Genomic DNA, 17,404 nt, shown 5'->3' with positions numbered 1-17,404 from the left:
CACAAAACCCCCATTGTTGAAGGAAGAAGTCATGGGAGAGGCAGAAGCGTACATACAGGTGGTCACGGATGGAGGGCTAAAAGGACTCCTGAAAAATGACCCTATGTGCAAACAGATGGCGGACTACGCGCATATACAGCCATGGCTTTCCACTTCCCTGCAAGAGAAATTGCGGGGGCCTTCTCTATAAAAGCTCACAAGTGCACATGCACACACACACACTCACGCACACACACATGTACATGCATACACACATGCACAAGCACACACATATATACATGCATACACACATGCACAAGCACACACATATACATGCATACACACATGCACAAGCACACACACATACATGCATACACATATGCACAAGCACACACATATACATGCATACACACATGCACAAGCACACACACATGTACATGCATACACACAAGCACAAGCACACACATGTACATGCATACACACAAGCACAAGCACACACACATATACATGCATACACACATGCACAAGCACACACACATATACATGCATACACACATGCACAAGCACACACATGAACATGCATACACACATGCACACACATATACATGCATACACACATATACATGCATACACACATGCACAAGCACACACACATGTACACGCATACACACATGCGCAAGCACACACACATATACATGCATACACACATGCACAAGCACACACATATACATGCATACACACATGCACAAGCACACACACATATACATGCATACACACATGCACAAGCACACACACATACATGCATACACATATGCACAAGCACACACATATACATGCATACACACATGCACAAGCACACACATATACATGCATACACACATGCACAAGCACACACACATATACATGCATACACACATGCACAAGCACACACACATACATGCATACACATATGCACAAGCACACACATATACATGCATACACACATGCACAAGCACACACATATACATGCATACACACATGCACAAGCACACACACATATACATGCATACACACATGCACAAGCACACACACATACATGCATACACATATGCACAAGCACACACATATACATGCATACACACATGCACAAGCACACACATATACATGCATACACACATGCACAAGCACACACACATATACATGCATACACACATGCACAAGCACACACACATACATGCATACACATATGCACAAGCACACACATATACATGCATACACACATGCACAAGCACACACACATGTACATGCATACACACAAGCACAAGCACACACATGTACATGCATACACACAAGCACAAGCACACACACATGTACATGCATACACACATGCACAAGCACACACACATATACATGCATACACACATGCACAAGCACACACATGAACATGCATACACACATGCACACACATATACATGCATACACACATATACATGCATACACACATGCACAAGCACGCACACATGTACACGCATACACACATGCGCAAGCACACACACATATACATGCATACACACATGCACAAGCACACACATATACATGCATACACACATGCACAAGCACACACACATATACATGCATACACACATGCACAAGCACACACATATACATGCATATGCACAAGCACACACATATACATGCATACACACATGCACAAGCACACACACATATACATGCATACACACATGCACAAGCACACATATACATGTATGCACACATACACACACATTAATATAGTCACATACTTATTACTCTGCTTAAATTAAACAAAGAATCACACATAGATTCATCCATCTATCCACCCACCCACCCATCATCTACCTTCATCCTTCATCGATCCATCCACCCACCCATACATACACGCAGAAATACGTTTGTCTATTCACACATTGACTTAGCCCCTATGTGGGCATGAATCAGACTGAAAGAAAAAGCAATTTAGACTAGAGGTTTCTAACGGGGAGACAGACGCATTGGTACTGGCATGATCTCGGAGCCTGTACACTATTTCTCTAGACACCGCCTATATATGTCCATGTCTTGTACAACATACATAGGAGCTATTATGATCTGCACATGTCCATGTCAACCATTACGGGGTTCATAACCACTTTTGTCACGTGTTTCTGAACCCATGAAAGCAAAGGGAATGAGTGCTACCCGCCAGGAGACTGTGGAGCTCTCTGACAAACAAGCGTGTAGACTCGCACTGGACGGATTCAGGATTATCACTGCCGCAGTCAGCAATGTGCCACATGTTGGGCATCCCTCCAGCAGTGTGACTTTCTGATCTCCACCACAACCAGCCTATGAGGGCCATTACTATATATTCATATATGAATGAGGCCGGCTCATTATACAGGTAACCACACAGAGCCAGGGAGAACTCAAAGAGCTAGGTCAGGTCACACACCGGCAGGGGCAGAGCTGGGATTTAAGTTCAGGGAACCTGCTCACAAATGAGAACTTTTTAATTCTCCTTGTCCAGGTAGGAGGGATTGCAGATTCTAAAATACCCATTTTAAAGATGGAGAGACCGAAACTCATGAGGCCATGTGACATGCCTAGTAAATTCTTGAGAGACTTGGGGTGAGAATTGAGCCTCCTTGCCTTCTATTCTAGTTCCATTATTGTTTAAACAAGCCAGACTTCCTCCCAAAGTGAAGGTTAAAGTGTCCCGTGCTGGGAACAAAACAGTCAAGAGACTATAGAGGCCAAGACGAAACAGACACTGTCTAGACCATGGCTTCTTCCCTGGGACTGGCTAAGATTTCCTTGGAAGAAATTCCTGACATCCGGGAAGGAAGACTCAGCCTGAAGAAGACTCAGCCTGGGGACTTGATGCTCCTGGTCATGGATAGCTTCATGGGCACCGTGTGGGGGCAAGCCAACTCTGCCCTGGTCCTGCACAGGCTTGGCCCTTCACCAATGAGCAACACTCTCTCTCACTGCCAGGAAACCCTAGGAATGAGGGGCTTGCTCCTGCGAGCCAGTGTGCCCAGTTAAACCCCAGTGATTTAAATGGGGGGGGGGACAATGAGGAATAATGAGAGCTCAAGAACAATTGCAGTGGGGTTCTTGGTCCTACTGCACGTACTGGCTTTGTGGGAGCCTAGGCAGTTTGGATGCTCACCTTAGGAGACCTGGATAGAGGTGGGCAGTCCTTGGGCTTCCCACAGGTCAGGGAACCCTGATTGCTCTATGAGCAGATGAGGGAGGGGACTTGATCGGGGTAGGGGGAGGGAAATGGGAAGCGGGTGCGGGGAGGAGACAGAAATCCTAAAGAAAGAAAGAAAGAAAGAAAGAAAGAAAGAAAGAAAGAAAAAAAAATAAATGGGGGTTATCGTTGGCACCTGCGGCCATGGCAGGCTCCAAGGTTGGCAGAGGAACTGCTGGGTTGGATCACCAGTCCCTGGGAGGTGGGATGTGGCCGTGCAAAGACATGGCCGTGCAAAGACTGGAGTGTAGCAACTCTGCTGGACTCCGGATTTGCTGAACACTGGGTAGAATTAACTGGGACCAGCTTCTGCATCTGCAAATGAGGACCGCACCTTGCTCGCTGTGACTGAACATATGTGGACATACGTGGACATATGAGGGGCACATGGCACAGTGAGAGAGGAGACTATAAGAACGGGGAAAAGTTGTTTAAATCTTCTATCACACAAAAACCACTTTTTTGATGTTGGGAGAGATAAAGTATGTATTGCTGTGCTGAGAGATTGGGGGGTCAAGATTTTCCCTATCTGGCCCTTTTCTTCTCACAGAAAAACCTATGGGTTCCTCTAGGGAATTGTTTGACTGGGTGATCACTAACTTCCTTTCTGATATAATTAAGAAAAATAAAGGAAATGAGAAAGGGGAGTAGGAAAGAGGAAGCAAAGGAAGGAGGGAGGGAGGGATGAAGGGAGGGAGGCAGGGAGGGAGGTAAAGTCTACTCCTGCAGTTATCCCTGGGAGGAGATTCCCATTGCTGAGTATGTTAGAACATGAACAGTTCTTTACCCTCAGAAGCTTACAGTCCAGGGGCAAAGTCAGAGCCCCAACAGCTGAGAGACTCCAAGGTGACTTTACAGAGGGATATGGGCCCAGGGGACACAAAGAAACAACTCTGATTGTGTGTAGCGATTGGGGAGGGTAGTTTGGAAGATGAGGAGGGCAGCTGCTTGGAGTTCCCTGCTGACATCATGCAGAGAGAGAATGGGATGCATGAGAGGCCGTAGGTGACATCACAGCCCTTGGTGATGAAAACTGTGGGGGCCTTGCTGTCAAGGAGCTCTCTACAGCTCTGCCTGTGAACCGTGTGTGAGGCAGGAGGTGTGAAGGAGAAACAAGACCCCGTAGTTCCCTAGGTCAGGTCCAGTACACCACAGTCCACCTTGCCAGGGAGATAGGGGCCCCAGCGGCTGCTTCCTATGAGGCCCCAAGAGGAGTACTCAGAACAGGAGTGCTCTGCAGTCACCTACAGACAGAAGTTTGTCTGGGAAGCCAAGGGCTGCTTGCAGGAAAATGAGTAATAGATGCACTGGGGTTCCTGGGATCCACCTACCCTGGCATCTGCTCCAGCTCTGAAAACCAGGACCGGAACCCAAGTCTGACCTGGAACAGTCCTGACATCCAGCCCTTCCTGAGGCCTATGGGAAAAGCGGATTAGGTGGTGCTTCAATCCAAATGGGGAATTCTTCAGGCTGCCGGGAGTTGTGGGAGAAGACACTCGGGAAGGGTTTCTTAGACTCAGTGTGTGCTTCATGTTGGCGGCTTCTAAGAACCAGATGAACATACTTCATTCTGGGTGCTACTGAGATACTCACTGCTTTTGCTGGGGAGGCACCTAGACAGTTTGACCAAGGAACCAGACAGGAGGACCAGCCCCGGAGTTCACACCCAGGCGGTCTGGTTCCAGTGGGCATGCCCTTAGAACACTGTATTAGAGACAGTCTTCCTCTGTAGCCCGGGCTGGCCTTGAACTTATTATAATCCTCCCACCTTAGCCTCTGGAAGGCTGGGATTCCAGGCACACATCACCAGGCCTGGATTAACCATTTTACTATTTCTGTCTCTTGCCTTTTCCCAAGTAGCTTGGAGAAAGGGGGCAGGTGAGGAGGTAGGGGGTCCAGGCCCTGCTTTAGGTTACCATTGCTACAGGACAGGGCCACTGCCTCTGCTGCAAACTCCAAGTTTTTCTCAGCAAGTGAACACATTGGCCAACGCCTCATTTATAATTCTACGAGCGTTTACCAGGGGCAGACTGGACCTTAGATAATATGTACAGTTTCCCTCCCCAGAGAAGCCCAGTTCTCTTTTTAGGGCTCCAAACCAAGCTCCAAGCCTTTTTAAGGATGGACTGTTCTAGCCGAGGAAGGGACGCTTTTGAAGGACATAACAGGGAATATGGAGATTTTTAGGATGAATAAATTTGGCCCAGAACCATTAGCAAACCCATTGCGGGTTTTCTCAGAACCTTTAGCACGCTAGTTGTGTTAACACCTTGGCAAATGGATTCAGTGCATGGTGCTCCTCAGGTCATCCATCACTACACACTCACACTCACACTCACACACACACATACACACTCACACACACACACACACACACACACTACACCACACTCAGGTCATTCACCACCATCTACACACACACCACACCACACTCAGGTCATCCACCACCACACACACACACCACACCACACTCAGGTCATCCACCACCACACACACACACACACACACACACCACACCACACTCATGCACACACACACACACACACCACACCACACTCAGGTCATCCACCACCATCTACACACACACACACTCACGCACACACACCACACCACACCACACCACACTCAGGTCATCCACCACACACACACACACACACACACACACACACACACCACACCACACTCAGGTCATCCACCACCATCTACACACACACACACACACACACACACACACACACACACCACACCACACTCAGGTCATCCACCACCACACACACACACACACACACACACACACACCACACCACACTCAGGTCATCCACCACCACCACCACACACACACACACACACACACACACACACACACACACGCCACACATGCACACAGAGGAAGAACTCTTCTGCAGGACTGCTGTATCGTAGAGACAGTTTAGGACTTTGGTCCTAGGATAATGACGATGTCAAATCGTGTCTGGTTTGGGGCGTTGGGTCCTTAGCAGCCCAGTGAGGCTTACTCATCTCTCTAGCTCTGGCCTTCAGCCAGACCTATGGTAGCACGGTTCTTCAAAGAGGGCAGAAGCGAGTGAGGGCTGTAGAGGGGAATTCCAGACCTGTACCAACATTCCCAGCAGCATCTGCCTGCATCTCTTTATCCTGTCTCCTAGGTGACAGGCATTTCCTGCCTTACATGTCTCTGGTGAGGATTTCCTCATCACCCAGGAAGGCTCCTTCAGCGTGTGGCTCTGCCTCTTCTCCTTACATGGGACTGCAGGCAGTTTCCTGATACACACGGTGGTGATTCTCCAGCAAACTTTCCAGGTGTGTTTTCTCTCCTCCATCTTCAGCTTCAGCTCAACATCTTCCCTGGTCCCTCTCTAGAAACCTGGGCAGCTCTATACTGCGCTTACCCTGTACCTATGCAGGCAGACCCACGCCCTAAGTAAGGAGATTCTGTGTAGCTTATGCTGTGGGATGCTGGATAGAAGGGTTGGCAAGGGGCTAATGACACCCACCATCCTGTTTGGGAGGGTTCCAGTCCCTTTGCACAAACTCGCCCTCACCCGGGAAGCTCTATGATCACCCAAGCCCAGAGTAGAGGCACTGTTGCCCACAATTCTTAACAAAAACACAAACTAGCCTGGAAATGTGCTTTATCAGATCTCAGTTACCCAGTGTGTTTTCTTCACACTTTTCCCACGTCGATAGCCCTTCTACCATCTATAGCCAGCCATTCTACTGTCCATAGCCATTCTGCAACTTTGGCATGGAGGCTGTTCTACCCAAATGGAAAAGTGATTGAGTGTAGTGGTGAACCCAGAACAGATTCAGACAGAGGAGGCAGGAGGGAGAAGGGAGAGAGAGATTCTGGGGAGTCAGACTGAGATAGCTGAGGTGGAAAACAATTGCCCTCCCCAGTGTCCACCCCCTGCCCCAGCTGCTGCCATCTTGTGCAGGACTGGCTCCCTTCAGTCCACCCATCTGGGCTCACCTTGCCACCCACACCCATGTGGTGAAAACTGGCTACACACTCACGGTTCCCAGTGACAGGAGGCCCGGAGGCCGCCACCTAGCTCTGTGCTACCCTAGCTCTGCTCTTAAGTCCTCCTTGGGTATCAAGTTCCTCACCTAAAAATGGAAGCTTACATTACATTGGTAGCTCTCACTCCCTGCCTGTGACCCATGGCAAGAAGTACAGAGTAGGAAATACCCAAACCTGTGGACACACGTAAGGCAAGGTACCTACCAATCTGCTGTGTTATCGAGCAATGCCAATCTTTATGACCCACCATGGTACCTCCATTACTGTACCTGCATTTGTTTATTAAAGCGTGACGTAAGTGCGGCGGAGGGAACCCATCAGAACGCAGCAGCAGGGGAAACTGCATCAAATGGAAGCCGGGTCCAGCCATGACGCAGGCGCATCAACCCAGCTGCTACTCAAGAGGTTGAGGCCCAAGGACAGGAAGTCAACCTCACTCCAAAGTCATCAACAGGCCAGATGGCAACTTAGTTTCATTCTCTTTCTCCCCCTTACATCCCCACTTTCAAATTGAGGGCTGGGTATAGATCTCAGTAGCATACAGTACATTTTGTTACTGTGGTATGAGGCGTGAGGACCTTAACTCAATCCTTAGTGCCAAAGGGAGAGAAAAGAAAAGAAAAAAACTCCTCTTGTAAGCAGCCCTCAGATCAAAGGACAGGACAGCATTAGTGCCTTGGAAGCCATTTCCCATTCTCTCCCAAACCCCAGATCCTCCCCTAAGGGTAATCATTCCCCAGACGCCTACAGCACGGATTTGTCTTGCCTGCTTTTTGCACTTTATGAAAGGGAATCTTAAAGTTCTGCGTCTGGCTTCTGTCTTTTAGGTTTATGTTTGTGGGGGTCATTAGCGCTGCTGGACAAGCTGCCCCATTGTGGGAAGAGACTGCATTTTGTCCATTCAAGGCTGGGTTTGGCATGGGCTTGACACACTTACGTGCAACTTGTGATTTTTATACTATATGCACCCAGGTACACGCATCATGGGTATAGCCCAAAGAGAGGAACAGCTTGCACACCCATGTCCTCAGTGTTTGGTCCTGCTGAATGGTGTTCCAAAGTCAGCACACCAATTCAACTCAACCAACGTGAATGCATTTCTGTGGCATTCCATGGCCACCAACATTAGATAAAGTCCATCTCTTCCATCTGAGTCTTTCTAATGGAAGCATGGTGGTGGTGGCATTTCATGGTGGTTCCCCCGTATCGTTTTCTCAATATTAGTGATGTTTCCTCATCTTTATTGGCTGCTTTGCCAGTCTTTTTTCAGAAGTATCTTTTACCCATTTTTAAGAGCTGTTTATCTTTTCCTTACTGACTTCTCTGAAGAGCTGATTCTTTCCTGGTGATCCTTTCTTTATTTCGGATAAGGAATCTCTGTTAAAGAGTCAAGCATGGTGGGGTGAGCCTGTAATCAAAACCTTTGGGAGGGAAGGCTAAGACAGGAGCATCACAGGTTCCAGGCTAGCCTGGACAACAAAGAGACCCCATTTCAGCAAAACAAAAATAATTAAATACATACAATGAAAATAGTCTCATCTTCTCTATGGGCTAATGGGTTACTCTATTTAATTAAAATTAAATGATGGTCTTGTGCCACCAAATTAATTTCATGACTTGAAAATGGACCGCCCACAATTTGGAAAGAGTTTCAGATTGGTTGTATAGCTTCCATGGGTCCGGATCTCTTCTAAAGGCATGGCTGGCTCTATGGCAGTCAGAACATTTCCATGCCAGCAGCCAGTAGCTGTCCGGAAAGCAGAGGCCAAGATCTTAGTCTTATTTAGTTAACAACTAACAGATCCATTTTCTGCCTTAAATGACAAAAATATCCAATTCTCCTGAAACTCAGGTCTGCCAGCCCCTCAGTCCAGACTGAGGGAAAGGACGTTGGGGATGAACAGGCTGTGGGACAGTCCATCAGAGAAAGGATAGAGTAACCATATGGCTTGTCATTCCCCGAGGTAGCTAAACACTCAGAAAATAGTCCCGAGAATCCACGCTATTCCAGAGGCCCTCTATATCAACAGGTAAGGACCATGCTGTTGGGGGAACTCCTTTAGCCAATGGCCTTTGAGATGTTGGACCAGGTTGGGCGTGGCCTTGGGTGCTAAAAAAATGCACGTGCTGGCTCTCTTTCTTGGCTGTTGGATTTGGTTCTTGTTACCTGCTCATGCAGAGGACTGTGATCTGTAAGTCTACCCCTAAATAAAGAACCATTTATTATACTCAGTTCTGACTGGGGTGGGACTACTCTATCATGTCCGTCTACACCACACCCCCTTAATTCAGTCAGCAGCCAATGGCAACAAGACCCTGGCTTTACAACATCTAGAGCGTTTCCTTAGTTGAGGGCTCATTCTAAGCACCCGTGTCCCAACTCTTCAAAGTAGCTTTCTCTACAGACTCGAGGCTTCAGGAAGGTAGGGGCAATGCCACTCTTGTCAAACACGGTGATGCTATTTAACCCAAGGTAATGGAGCTAGTCAGCTGATAGAGTCGGCTATAGAGTCGGGTTGACTGACTTCACGGCCTGGGTTATACTTCTTGGTGGGACCCAGACACTTTGTACAGCCTTGGTTATGCAAAAAGGGCTGGAGGTAATCACAGACACATACATACCCCTGTGCGTACACACAGAGGCACATGCATAAACACGTGCACACACACAGACATGCATGTGTATATATACACATACTTCTGTTTTCCTCAACAGTGTGTGGGCCGCCCTTGAGCGGCTCATCACACACTCATCTGAATTTTACCTGGCGCTGCTTTGGAAGCGTTTGGGAGTCCCTAACACGTGGATAATGAAAGACCACAAAGTGTAGGGCATTTCACAGCATACAGCTCCCGCTCCCATCCAGTACCACACCTGGTGCTCCCAGCCTTCTAAGCAGACATGAGTACGGGATGCTTTGCATGGCCCCTGATCAGCCAGTCTAGACTCCTCTGATGTGGGAGTGTCATATATCAATCTGTTGATTTCATTGGTTAAGCAATAAAGAAACTGCTAGGCCCATTTGATAGGCCCACCCTTAGGTGGGTGGAGAAAACAGAACAGAAGGCTGGGAGAAAGAAGCTGAGTCAGTGAGTCGCCATGGTTCTCCCACTCCAGACAGATGCAGGTTAAGATCATTCCTGGTAAGCCAGCTCGTGGGCTACATACATTATTAGAAATGGGCTAGTCCAGGTGCGAGAGTTAGCCGAGAAAAGGCTAGATATAATGGGCCAAGCGGTGTTTAAAAGAACACAGTTTCCGTCTAATTATTTCAGGTAAAGCTAGCCCTGGGGGCGGCCGGGTGCCGGGGACACAGCCAGCCACTCCTTAGTTCAACACTCCTCGTTCCAGGGACATGAGTTCTTACTGCCTCTGACTAGAGCTGTGACCCTGGCTGTGGGGTAGGAGACTTTATACAGCTCTGGAACCCAACATCTTTTTCCCCCTTTTCAAAAGTGTGTTTCCATAACAATCAATCTATCCTTATGAGATTCTGCGTTTTAACTGCATCCACTTTCTTGACTGGGGTGATGCTTGCATGGGAGTTTATCAGGTACTAACATTTCTCCTTCATGCCCAACAAGCAGGCTGCATCTTCTTATTCCTTTTTTATTGTTGCCACCACTACTTCTTGTCCTCTCTGATAAGTAATTCCATCCCTAGTTAACAAATACAAGGACTCCCATTGATTGCGAATCTCCTAGGGACTAAGGACGAAGTACCACATCTACATTGTCCCATTGCGTTGTCACCGAGACCATTCCGACAGGCATTAGCATCCCCGTTTCCCAAGTGAAGAGTTAGACATTTACAGATGAGAAGTGACATGTATAACCACGTGCACAGTCTACAATTCCTAAAAGCCAGGGTTGAACCTAGGTCCCACTGCCCAGCAAATTCTGACTCACTCCAATGCCCAAGACTGCTGGAAGCAGCCACTTCCTTATTGTGAGTCAGCAAAACCATATGGATGGAGGGAGCACCTGTGGGCTCATCTCGGCCCATCCTCTCCTTCTCCCTCAGCTCAGAATAACACAGCCTCTTTCCTGCTGACTCAGCATGAACAAAACCTGAAGGAGAACCTAGGCTTGCCTCTGCACTGCCCCTCCCACCCACCAGCCTGCCCTGCAGTGCCCTTAAGTCTGTGTTCTAGGCCTGGCTCCATTCTTAAGGCGGCAACATTTGCTGGGTTGGGAAGATGAGCCCAGCAGGATGGGCCCTGGAAACGAAACTATGTGGAATTACTAGAGGAACAAAGAATTAAAAAAATTCTGGGGGAGGGGCCTGTGCTCTTGGTGCACAGCCATGGTTAGGATGGTCTAGCAGGGAAGGGGAGGCTGGAGGGGAGGAGGAGGTGCGGGTTTCTGATTGAGAGAACTCCCTAAAAGGTTTGAGCATGGACAGACACCGGCTTCCCCAGTACTTCCCGGGGTTCTCCAGGTCCAACCCAGGTGTCCCTGGGAATCTCTGACAGACAGCAAGAAAGGCTCCGCACTTCTGATACCCTTTCATCTCTGAAATTCCATAAGCCTGTGAAATATGTGCAAATCCCAACAGCAATATAAAGGCATATTCCCTGCTCATTGTTCTTAGGGAGGAAAAAAAACCTTTATTATAAAGTAAATGGAGACGAAGTTACCTCCTATTAGTGCATATTGAAGAGGCAGGGTGGGGGTGGGGGAGCCCTGGTAACATTAAGTCATGAATACTCTGAAGTGGAAGAAAAAAGACTCACTTTTTAAAAAATCTTCTTAAGAGGGTCTAAGAATAGTCCTTCAAAGAGTCCTTGAAGTACGCAATTTTAAATTGGACACATGGTAATTTCAGTCTACCTGTTGGAAAAGACAAGAGAGAAATCAGCCATTGTTGATGTGGATCTCTGTTCTTACAAGTGTCAGGGAAGATGCTGGAAGCTTAGGGGTGGCACGGGAGAGAAGGGGAGGGCTGGACTGGGGAAGCCACAGCGCTGCAGTAGCCCTAAGCCAAGGCAATGTCCTGTCTGAGCAAGTGTTCAGTCCACCTAGGTGGAACGAATGAACCAGAAGGATGGACAGACAAGGGCCTTTGCCACACTTTGGTACAGAGAGATGCCCTGGAGGCTCGACTTTTCAACTCTGTGGGAGGCTCTGAGTGTACCGTGAGAAACAGTGCTGAGGCCACATCTGCGGTACCCAGTATGAAGGAGGGATGCTGGGCCAGCTGTGTCTATGGCCAGAGCCCTGACTCTGTTGCTACCCTCAGCTCTGAGCTGGCTGATTTATGACCGCCATTGTGCTTAAATTGGACACATAGACCATTCATTAATTTTTAGTCCTTTTCTCTTTCTAATATAAGCACCGACGACCATAAATTCCCCTCTAAGTGTTGTTTTGGCTGTGTTCCACAACTTTTGATATTTAATATTTCTTTGATTGCTCATTTATAACTGTTTTATAATTTCTACTGTCATTTCTTTTTGACCCATGAGCGACTTAGTAGTATGTCTGTAAAAATCTCTCAATACAGTTTTTGTTTTGTTTTTAGAAACCCCTCATTTTCCTGTTATCGGCTTTTAGCTTAATTGCATTGTGGTGAGAGAATGTGTTCTGTAGGATTCAGATTCCTTGAAATTTATTGGGAAATGGTTTATGAACGAAAATGTAGTCAACTTTGGTAAATGTTTCACGTATGCTTAGAATGTTTATGCATTTTCTGGTGTGACCTCAGGCCAGCTTCTTTTTTCCTTCCTGCCTTTCTATCTTCTTTCCTTCTTTCTCCCTCCTTCCCTCCCTCCCACCCAGGGCCTCATGCAGCCCAGGCTGGCCTCAAACCCACTACGTAGTTAAAGATGACCTTTAACACCTGTTCTTCCTGCCTCCACCTCTAGAGTGCTAAGTGGGACATAAACTTTGTGCATGCTGGGCGAGCACTCTGGCCGCAGACCCACTCAGAAGCCCTCTCTGCATTTCTATTTCCTTACCCTGGAAAGAGACTGTGAGCAACACACGTAACTCCCTCTTAAAGGTAATAATGACTTCCAGTTCTGGTGACAATAAATCAACAGACAATAACAACAACAAAACAAACAAGAAGACAAAAGGAAGCGCAAGGAACACAGGAGAAAGCAGTCCAGGTGGGGCTAGCTTTTGTTGATAATAATATTGCCAGCAGCATCTTGGGCTCGCCAAGCACTCGGATTTTCTAAATAATGACCACATCTGTCATGGGGTCTGAAGCGAAGTCGTGGTGTTGCTCAGAGAAGTAGGGGGTAGGGTACTGCCAATGAAGCTGGTGACGTGGGACAATACGGTTAGTCCCTCTGCCGAGTACTGGAACCCAGACCTCTTCACTGCTTCCTTCTGTCACTCCTTGCCCGGTTCCGTTACATCTTCTCACTCACTGTCCTCGAGATCCGCCTTCCTGATCACCTCCAAGGCTAACCTCATTTTGAACCCGTTTCCTTACAAGATTGCATTCTGACAAGGTTTTAATAGACCACTCCAGGAGGTAAATTCAGAGAGACACTCTCCTTGGCAGGTGTAATTCTGGAGCGGGGCTGGGGTTAGGTAGTGGGTGGCAAGCAGAGAAGCCCTGAATTGACTGAGTTTCAACACTCTTCCCTCAGCAAGCACCTTCCCGTGACCTTGTCCCCTCCCCCGTCCCATGCTCTTTTCTTCCCGGAGCTTAGCTGAAAGAGCTGTCTGTATCTCTCTTCTACACCTACGCTCTTCACAGATCACAGTGGTGCGGCTCTCACCCTAGGAACAATCTCATCAGGATCGCGATGATGTCACTGCAAATTATCAATTCACGGTGGCGTCTATGAGTCATCTTCGGCAGGAGCCAGCCACCCTTCCGGAAACTGTCCTGCCTCAGCATTTATGCCACCAGCTCTCCCCAGCCCTTTTTCTCTTCTAAGAAATCTCCTGCAGCTTGAATTCGAATTTCCATAACTTCATTAGAATCATTTAAGAAAAAACAATGGCCCTAGAGCGCTGTTAATTACATACACACCACGTCCATGCCGGTTATGTGTCTAACACTGTTTTGTTTCTCTCCATACAATAACCACCAGAGGTAGATGTTACTATTTATATTTTCCAGATGAGGAAAGAGAAGCCTAGAAAAGTTTTATAAACACCTAGGACCGCTCAGCTGAGACCTGGCAGATTAGGCGTCAAGCTCCAGTTCCATCTAATCTACATCATGTGGGGTCAGCTGCAGGGGTTCTCACTTCTGTTCCCCTCCTAGCTCTTGGTCTCTGGGATTACTACCGCTCTCCCCCTCCCTGCCCCAGTACTATGCATCCTCTCCCCCCCTCCCGCCACCCCCTTCCCACCTTCTCCTTTCCCTGCCTCCATTAGAAGGCCTCTGGTCTACAAACCACTCCTTGGTCCAGGCTCTGCTCCTATGTCCTTCCTCATTGCTCTTGCCAAGACTAGTCAAGGAAACTATTCCCATCCCCCATTGTAAAAAATCTGCACACCAAGCTACCCATTGGGCCCTCTCTTCCCCAGGAATTGCACAGACAGAGCAGAAGTTTCTTTGTTTTTTTTTTCCCCCAAAAGTAGTCTACGTACTAGAAGCAGCCAAACAAAGGAAAAGGAATTTGTTCTCAGAAAATTTCTTCTTCTTCTTCTTCTTCTTCTTCTTCTTCTTCTTCTTCTTCTTCTTCTCTTCTTCTTCTCCTCCTCTTGCTCCTGCTCCTCCTCCCCCTCCTCCCCCTCCTCCTCCTCTTTCTCCTCCTTTTGATTGTTGTTCTTTATTTTATTCATTTGTTTTATGGATATGAGTGTTTTGCCTGTATGTTACCACATGCATGTCTGGGACCCACGGAGGTAAGAAGAAGGCATGGGCTCCTATAAAACCGGAGTGTGTTGCAAGTGGATGCTGAGGTTTGAGACAGGGCCCTTGAGAAGAGCATCAAGTGATGACCCAGCCATCCTTTGTTCAAATGGAAAGGATTTTACTAGAAGTCGTAGTGCTTGGGTAAGGGAGGAGATCTGCTCAGCACTTGGGCATAGATACCATTCACATGATTTGGCCAGGACAGTTGCCAAGGTTGCTAAACCAAGTCTTGTCAATTTCCTTACCCAATCGCCACATTAAAAATCCTATTTACACATCAAGCCACTCTCAAACGCCTCCTCATTCTTGAGAGATTTGACTTCTCCTACCCTAAGAGGTGTAAATGAACTAGCTTTCACTCAGGGTGTCTTTGATGGCTAAATCACACTGGGCATTCCATCATCCATCACGAACGCCAGCCCTCCCCTCCCGAGGCTCAGAGGTGCGTTCAATTCATTCTTGGTGCATTCAGAACCAGACCTAGAGTTTGGCATGCAAATATCAGCAAGTGACTGGAACAAGATGGCATTGGTCTCCAAAAACCACCAAATGTGAGTCTCAGGGGGATGAAAATGGAAACGGGGGGCACTACCAAAGGACCAAATCCATCCAAAGTCATGAGGATCCCAAATCAAACGGGGAGGATGTTTGCTCTGGGCATGAAACTACTGAGAACCCACACACTGTGGCTCACAAACACGGCAGTGAGCTGGCTGTTAACCCCCTCCAGGTGAACCAAGCATTGGAAGTCCTACATTCAGACACATCCCCGTTCCCATAATCAAAAGATCAGAGTCAGCACTTGGAAAGTAGAAAGGGCTTCAGGCAGAGTCACGATGGCCAACTCCTCTCACAGAGGCGCAGCAGGGGGACAAGAGGGCAGTGTCCATGAAGCTCCCTGTCCCCTCCCAGAGTGGCAAATGAAGCCTCCAGGAAGCCAAGTGCTTTGGGTATCACTAAAAATAAACTCCCCAAACTTCATCTCGATACATTGCAGCTGTGATTCACGGCATCTAGAGCTTCATGTGGTATAATGAGCAAACGGATTACAATGATTTATTTTTGGTTTCAAAGCTGCACTGAACACAACCTTCCAGTAGAATGGGAAAAGAAGAGGCCGGGAGCCAGCCACATTCCTCCAGCCCCTTTCCTTCCAAAGCCATAATTTCCATGCTGGCAGGCATCCACCTACTGATGTCCAGTGGACATGCCATGAGACGGGACAGAAGGTCTGGGTTCTGGTGTCCCTGGAAAGTATGACTTTGAAGATAAAGCCTCTGACAGGGTTTGCTCTTTAGGAACTGGGAAGATGCTTAAATCACCGTTTATATATGGGGAAACCCAAAGGCGTTTGCTATGGAAGGAAGAAGAGCCACGAGCCTTAAGTGTATCTCTCGAAACATTAGCATGTACTAAGGCAAACACAGCCAAGACTAATTGCAAGGAGGGATTCCCTCTACAAACACCGATGAGTTTCCAGGACAGCTTCCCTCAGCTTGACTCGGCACAGGGAAGCCTATTGTGGCGGTTTAGGAGAGGATGGCGCCCAGAGAGGCTGGGCCATGCAGCTGAAGGAAGACAGCACTGGGCTTGGAGCAGAATTGTTGGGGTTTCCGTTCCTTCCATGTGCCAGGAATAACAGCCCCTCTGAGTGCTTTTTATAAAACGGCCATAATGAGTAACTATATCAGTGGATTGCTCTGTTGCTTAAAATGAGAAAAAGAGTGGGAAAGGGGTTTTTAATAAATTAATAGTAGAGATTTTTGTCACGCAAATAAATTCCAAAATAGTTCTTTCTTTTGCACGCCTGTGCGTACATGTTTGGAAGTGTGTAGTTGCTCATGTGTGTTTGCGCACAAGTAGATACATTCTAACTACTGTTCCCTACCTTAATTTTTCAGGCAGGCCAGCCAGCAAGCTCCAGGGATCTCCTTGTCCCTGCCTCTCATGCCCTGAGATGACAGGCATATGCCACCTCCTGTATGTAGGTGCTGGGGTCTCAAACTCAGGTCTTCATGTATAACAAGCATATTACTGACCGAGCAAACTCCTGAGGGCCCCCAAAGGGTCTTTTAGTTGAGGACTTTATCTTTCCAATGTCCTATGGAATGTTCTGGGGCCAAGGGCAGAGCAACTGAAAGCCTGGAAGGTTATCTTCTCTAGTTTCCTGCATGGTGCTCTGGCAGAGAAAGGTCTCCCGGTAGAGCTATCTGGAGCCAGGACAGAGGACCAAGTTTCAGGTCAAAGCATCAATAGCTTGCCTGCCTCTCTGAGCGCTCCACCCTTAAACAGGCCGAGTCTCCCA

General features: G+C 47.8%; 1 protein-coding gene across 7 annotated transcripts in view; it reads right to left on the bottom strand.

The window, feature by feature from the left end:
* LOC121458754 (teneurin-4-like) overlaps positions 1-17,404 on the bottom strand; it is a 671,077-nt gene that overhangs the window by 384,623 nt on the left and 269,050 nt on the right. The window contains exon 1 of one of the 7 annotated variants that reach the window (XM_041668103.1): positions 12,008-12,058. The exons of the other annotated variants lie outside the window; for them this stretch is intronic. The gene's annotated coding sequence lies outside the window, so the exon portion shown is untranslated. Of the gene's footprint in view, positions 1-12,007; positions 12,059-17,404 lie in introns of those variants that run through there. 7 annotated transcript variants of the gene reach the window in all.

This window comes from Microtus oregoni, unplaced genomic scaffold (genome assembly GCF_018167655.1).
Source record: "Microtus oregoni isolate MIOR12 unplaced genomic scaffold, Mior012 000018F_ref0000195, whole genome shotgun sequence".
NCBI lineage: Eukaryota > Metazoa > Chordata > Mammalia > Rodentia > Cricetidae > Microtus > Microtus oregoni.
The sequence above is the reverse complement of the archived record's forward strand: the minus strand, read 5'-3'. Positions and strand labels throughout refer to the sequence as shown.